The sequence below is a fragment of the Phoenix dactylifera genome, chromosome 6 (genome assembly GCF_051530095.1).
Source record: "Phoenix dactylifera cultivar Ajwa chromosome 6, Ajwa_hap1_PhDact_Kaust_v1.1, whole genome shotgun sequence".
NCBI classification, from domain to species: Eukaryota; Viridiplantae; Streptophyta; class Magnoliopsida; order Arecales; family Arecaceae; genus Phoenix; species Phoenix dactylifera.
In genome coordinates this window covers 28,915,183-28,921,675 of record NC_143195.1, presented here as the reverse complement: position 1 = coordinate 28,921,675, position 6,493 = coordinate 28,915,183, and the positions used below count along the sequence as shown (strand labels likewise).

Below are 6,493 nucleotides of genomic sequence, written 5' to 3'. Positions count from 1 at the left end.
TATATTTATAATGCTACATGGCACTCTTTTTCTCCATAAGAAACATTTTCTACGAGACACGGCATGAAGGGATTTGTGCAACTTGCAATACCGACGCCATATATGTGCAATGGTTAAATGTAGATTTGCTAAACCAACATTCTGTAGGTCCAGAAAATTCGAGGATTCTTTAATTTCGAGGATGCTCTCTTTCTTCACCAATATACGTGTTTAAAGGTTATAAAACTCCCACTATTCATTTTAATTTAATGATCAAATGCTATCCCTTTCTTTTGGCTTTTAGTGATGCATTCCACCTTAATCCACGCCGCGTGCACCACGCGCCACGCCAAGGCTCATTTGGCGTAGAGGTGAGAGATAAAACTGAAAACAAGGCGGACATGATGGCCCCACCGATATTGATTACATGCCAGTCACCCATTGGTTGAATGGAGCATGACATGTTAGAAAAGTCCATTCCGGTTCCGTAGGGTTTGGGAAAAGTCACCATCCCCCAACCCTCGTTTAGCTTGGAATATTAAAAGCATCGCAAAAATTTCTATCACCCGTCCCTTACGGTAGACATGCAAAGGAATATGCAACAAGATATTGGCTATAAAAGGCCTCAAACTCTCTCTCAACAACCACAAGAACCTTAAAACACCTTGGGCCTATCAGAACCTTAGCTATGGAATCTGTGTCATCTCCAAAATTCCTCTCCACCCTTCTTCTGTTTCTAATCCTTTCATTTCTTCTTGCCTTGGCATCAGCTTCACTTGCATCCCAAGGGAGGGCCCTCCTCCAGTGGAAAGCCAGCCTCCAGAGCCAAGGATCACTTGAATCTTGGAACCTCGATACCAATCCATGCAACTGGACTGGAATCACATGCAACATCACACGTCAAGGCCGACATGTGATCAGGGAGGTGAATCTGGCCCATATGGGTCTGGCAGGAACGCTGAATGGACTCAACTTCTCCGCCCTGTCATCACTTACTAGTCTCAACCTCACATTCAACGAGCTCCATGGAAGCATCCCTCCCACCATATCTGCTCTTTCGAAGCTCACCTCTCTTGATCTCTGTACTAATAACTTCATAGGGACAATTCCACTACAAATCAGCTCTTTGACAAAGCTCAACTCCTTCAATCTTAGCGACAATCAGATAAGCGGTTCCATCCCTCCTTGGCTAAGTAATATGACAAGGCTTAACTTCTTATACCTATCCCAGAATAACTTTTCAGGTACCATCCCTAAGGAATTAGGAAGGCTCGAGAGTCTCTTGGAGTTGACAATCTCCACCAACTATATAATAGGTTCCATCCCTCCTACTTTGGGAAATTTAACCCGGCTTCAATTATTGTATTGCTCCAACAACGGGATATCTGGCTCCATCCCTCCCGAATTAGGGAATCTCGTAAACCTGGTTTATTTAGACATGGGTAATAATAGTCTGACAGGTTTCATCCCTCTTAGCGTGGGAAACTGGACCAAGCTTAACTGGTTCAATCTTTGGGAGAATCATCTCTTTGGATCAATTCCTCACGAAATAGGAAATCTAGTAAAGTTAACTAGGCTATCACTCGCACAAAATAGTTTAGCAGGTTCCATCCCCACCAACTTAGGAAATTTAACCAAGCTTCAACTCTTGTACCTCTTTGAAAATCAGATCTCTGGACCAATTCCTCATGAAATAGGAAATCTAGCGGAGTTAATTGAGCTATCACTCTCATCAAACAATTTATCCGGTTCCATCCCCAGTTGGTTAGGAAATTTAACCAAGCTTAATATTATATACCTTTGGGGCAATCATCTCTCTGGATCTATTCCTCATGAAATAGGAAATCTAGTGAAGTTAACTGAGCTATCACTCGCACAAAATAGTTTAGCAGGTTCCATCCCCAACAACTTAGAAAATTTAACCAAGCTTGAACTCTTGTACCTCTTTGAAAATCAGATCTCTAGACCAATTCCTCATGAAATACAAAATTTGGTAAGCTTGAGATATTTGGATATCAATACCAACCTTTTAGATGGTTCCATCCCTGCTAGTGTCGGAAATTTAACCAAGCTTGAATTCTTGAACCTTTTTGAAAATCGGATCTCTGGACCAATTCCTCATGAATTAGGAAACTTGAGGAAGCTTAATACGTTGGCGCTATCCGCTAATCAAATGTCTGGCTCGATCCCTCCATCTTTTGGAAGCTTAACAAACCTTATTGATTTGCGCTTATTCTACAATCGACTATCTGGTTCTTTGCCTCGGGAATTTAACAATATTACAAATTTGAAAGTTCTCCTATTGTCGAACAATAGTTTTTCAGGCCATTTACCCCATGACATATGCAAAGGAGGAGTTCTATATTATCTCACATTGAACAACAACCATTTTGAAGGTCCAATTCCCAAAAGCTTGAAAAACTGTACAAGCCTAGGCAGAGTCCGACTCGAGCAGAACCAACTATCTGGGGATATATCTGAAAATCTTGGAGTGTATCCACATCTCTCGTACATCGATTTAAGCTTCAATAAATTGTCTGGTAAGCTCTCGCCAAATTGGGGAGGATGTCATAATTTGTCACTCTTAAGAATCTCCAGCAACAAGGTTACCGGAAGCATACCAGCAGAACTCGGAAAGTTGACTCGACTACAACAACTTGACCTTTCCTCGAACTATCTATTGGGAGAGATTCCAAAGGATCTGAGCAAGTTAACTAATCTCTATATCTTGACTTTGAGCAACAACCAACTTGTTGGAGAGGTATATCCAGAATTCGGAGAGCTATCTAATTTGGAGATTCTTGATCTGTCAGCAAATCAACTAAGAGGAAGGGTACCAAAACAATTAGGTAACTGTGTGCAACTTCAATCGCTAAAGCTTGGAAACAATCATTTAAATGGAAGCATTCCCTTTCAAATTGGAAATCTAGTAAACTTGCAAGACTTTCTGGATTTAAGCCACAACTCATTCACTGGAGAGATACCATCACAATTTGGCAAACTAGATAAGCTAGAAGTTCTGAACCTATCACACAATGAGCTAACCGGTCATGTTCCACCTTCTTTGAGTGATATGATGAGCTTGTTATTTGTAGACTTATCATACAATGAATTAGAAGGCCCACTGCCCAACAACAGAATTTTTCAGAATGCTCCAGTGGAGTGGTTCGCCCACAACAAGGGTTTGTGTGGTTCAGTGAAAGGTTTGCCTTCATGTGGCTTCCATACAACCAGCAAAGATGATTCAAATAAGCACCACAAACTTGTCTTGTTAATAACTGTTCCTAGTATCTTATCTTTATTTGTTGTATTTGTTTTGCTAATTCTGTGGAAGAAATATATGAGAAATGATGCAAGTATTGAAGAAGGTGGATTCTCTATTTGGAACTTTAATGGAGAAGATGCATACAATGGCATCATTCAAGCAACAGAGGATTTTGATGCCAAGTATTGCATTGGCACTGGAGCATTTTCTAGTGTTTACAAAGCACTGCTGCCAAGCGGCAAGTTGGTAGCTGTGAAGAAATTTCATGCATTAGAAATTGAAGACTCACCAAGCAAGCAAACTTTTTGGAATGAAATACGGGCACTACCCAGATTCAACATCGGAATATTGTGAAGCTTTATGGTTTTTGCTCCAATGCTCAACATAAGCTTCTTGTTTGTGAATACATGGAGAGAGGAAGCTTGGCAAATATTCTCGGAAGCGAAGGTGCCGCTGAATTAGATTGGTCTAAGAGAGTGGATGCTGTAAAATATATTGCTCATGCTCTATCATACATGCATCATGATTGCGCTCCGCCAATAGTGCACCGAGACATAACAAGTAATAATATTCTACTTGATTCAGAATACAAGGCTTGTATTTCGGACTTCGGTATTGCTAGACTTGTAAAGCCAGATTCATCTAATTGGAGTATGCTTGCAGGCACACGAGGATATTTGGCCCCAGGTATGCTGCAATTTCATTTTTCTAATGTAAGAACAATGGCCTTACAAAGTTGTTTATATTTTTTAATACATTGTTCAAGATATGTTAAGAGAATCTTTAGGTTTATCTCTATAGGAAAAAAAGGTAACATAGCTATGACCATGGTAAATTATCAATGCATTACACACTTCTATGCTCCTCAAAGAAATAGTACAAATTGTTTAATCAAAAACAGTTATTGTTTCTTTCTTGTTCTTACTAGGATTAGCTAATTACATGTTATTCTCCATGACATTCATGTGACCAAGTTGATATCTTCACTCGATGTATGCACTTTCCATTCACAAGAATTGCGTAATGAAGATATGGTTGTTTAACTTTTAATACTATTACATTTTCAAAGCTATAATTTGTACTATCCTATGTAATACATGGTAAACTATTGATTATATGATGACTTGCTTTTGTGGGGGACATACACAATTGAGAATGCTCTGAGCTTTTTGTATTAAATCAGATACCTTATGTTGCAGTTACAAGTGGACTCTAGAGTTAATTAAATTGATGAAACTAGCTCTATTAGAAGTGCTTGACAATAAAAATTTGATTATATTTTTTTTCTTGTCTATTTCAGAGCTTGCTTACACAATGAGGGTTACTGAAAAATGTGATGTATATAGTTTTGGAGTAGTAGCACTTGAGATTGTAATGGGAAAGCATCCAGGAGATCTCATCTCTACTTTATCTTCTCCAGTCGGTGAAAACACCTTTTTGAAAGATATATTAGACCCGCGACTACCACTTCCTACAACTCAAGCTGCAAATGAGTTAGTTGCAATAGTTGTGACAGCATTTCAGTGTTTGGATAACAACCCGCATTCTCGTCCAACGATGCGAAATGTATCTCAACAGCTATCTACCATCAGGGCACAACCAAACTCCCAACCTTTGGACATGATTAAGTTATGTCACCTAATCCATGTGAAGGTATGATAGAAAATATATATTTTGCCAAAAATAGCCATCATTTAATATACAGTTTATCTCCTTTTTATAGTTCAAAAGAGTTAGCAGAACTTGATTCTCTTGTTTATATATTGTACAGATAAGTTATTTATGCAGTAGATTCATATCAACCAACGGATAGATCCGTTCATGCTTTTATTATTGGAAATTGTAAAGTTATCTTCATTGAGTTGTCACAACAATTAATTTATACTTAAGCATTTTATTGACCTGGTCAAACTGGAAAAATTATTGCCTAATATGGCCATGCTTGTAGCCCGTCACAACCGCTGATTCCTATGATGATGGGCATATTCCATGAATAAAGCCCACAAAAATCAACGGCAGTGATTGGCTGCCTGTGCGCCGTGGTGCATGCTGTGTAGGTAATATTATCTTGTCAATCTGGCACAATATAAACCTGCCAACCATAGGAATTGTATTTCCCACACACTCACATTTACCAAGAAAATATGAGAACTGGTATGTTTTTGTTAGGAATTTTGGGGAAAAAATGCAGTGGGCCGTTTAGTTTAGGTTAGTTGTTGTCTTGATGCTCCGTTTAATTGTACTGGATCAAATTTTATTCATTAGACCGGTGTTGGATTGTATGGTTTCTTGGGCTTGGACATCCCATGTCCCCCTTTCGTCTCCTCTAGTTATCTTTGCTTTTTTCTTTCTTTTTTTGCTTTCTCATTCCTTTGCTTTGATTTGTACTTCATTTTATTTATCAATAAAACAATAAAATAGGTTTTATTAATTTGCTCAAAAAAATAATGATATTTGTAATGTAGGATTTGAAGTTTGAGATTCAACTATGTAGTCATACGTGACTTTAGCGGTGGAAATGCATCAATATTTGCTAATGAATTAATAGTTAAACTTTTTTTGTTGAAAAGAAAAAAGTTTAACAATTTGAGCTTAAAAATTTACTAGAAAAGAAAACTGAGCTTGCAAAACTAAATAAAACTTTAGGCTCAATTTGATAATAACCGGCCACAAACAAGTCAAGTTTGGATTTCTATATATATAGCTAGGTAGATGGATAGATGTGTTGATAAATATATATAGGCGCGTGCGCGCGCGTGTGTATATATATATATATATATATATATATATATATATATATATATATATATATATATATATATATATATATATATATATATATGCATATTTATGTATGTAAATGTATATATACAAATCTAAGCTGCTTACCGGTTTACTACTACTCGACTCATTTGTATTCCTTCTCTCCAACCATCCAACTTATCCCTGGACTAAGGAAAAGACAACCATTGCTTAGAAGGTGGCGCTCATACCATATTTCATTGATGAAAAATAAAACGAAAAGAAAGGAGCAATGTAGAAAGAATGTTGTATTATACTCAAGTAACTGTACAAAATTTTTTGTAGAAATCATAGTTAATAAAATTATGATGCACCAATATTAATACTCAAGTTGTATTAAAATTAAAAAGTTTAATACTAGTAAAAACCTCAAGGCTCAATCCATCTCCCGTGCCACCGCCAGCCAATGGCAATCGACTAAAGAATACAACAAGAAAGGATTAGAAT

The 6,493-nt window shown here is 37.4% G+C and overlaps 1 pseudogene across 1 annotated transcript; it reads left to right on the top strand.

The window, feature by feature from the left end:
* Positions 1-343: 343 nt before the first annotated feature.
* Positions 344-4,903, top strand: LOC149753397 (uncharacterized; annotated as a pseudogene). Its single transcript, XR_016395779.1, has 2 exons — positions 344-3,931; positions 4,545-4,903. The product of XR_016395779.1 is annotated as an uncharacterized LOC149753397 (transcript).
* The last annotated feature ends 1,590 nt before the right edge of the window (positions 4,904-6,493 follow it).